The following is a 655-nucleotide window of genomic DNA, read 5'->3' as shown; positions in this document are numbered from 1 at the left end:
ATATATTTTTCGGCCAATAAGAATATACATTCCAAACAACCTTCAATATTATTATCTAGTAAAACTATTTTCAATATTAGTACACTAAACTTGTAAGATAAAATAAATAATACGAAATAATAACTGGTAAAATTTGTAATTACACATACAATCATAAATTCCTATTTAGAGTTTTTTTTATATCAAGTGAAACATTTTGTAATACAATTTTTAAGTTATTTGTTTAGAATTGTAAACTTATTATGTAAAATCCTAATTTTAATTATTCTAGATAGATTTTGCATTAATTGATATATAAAATTCGTAAAATGTAACATTCCTAACCAAAAAGGTAGCTAGAACATTCGTAATAGAAGTGTCTTTTAAAGAAAAGTTTAGAAAGAAGTATTTTATTGATCAATGGTTTGTTGCAACATTATAGATGTATTAAAAAATTCTGTACAAAACAGCATTTATAAACTATTAATGTATCTTCATTTTTTTATATATTAACAATGAAATAATATGCAAGTGTATCTTCTATAAATGCACCTTATGTAAATATTCATTATCTATAAAAAGTGGATCATCTAAATGGAATATAACATTAAAACCATTAAAATTACTTTTATACACATTGTTGTCATTTTAATTTCAATATTATTATTTTTTTAAT

The sequence above is a fragment of the Habropoda laboriosa genome, unplaced genomic scaffold (assembly GCF_001263275.1).
Source record: "Habropoda laboriosa isolate 0110345459 unplaced genomic scaffold, ASM126327v1 scaffold11, whole genome shotgun sequence".
NCBI lineage: Eukaryota > Metazoa > Arthropoda > Insecta > Hymenoptera > Apidae > Habropoda > Habropoda laboriosa.
This window is presented reverse-complemented; position numbering follows the sequence as displayed.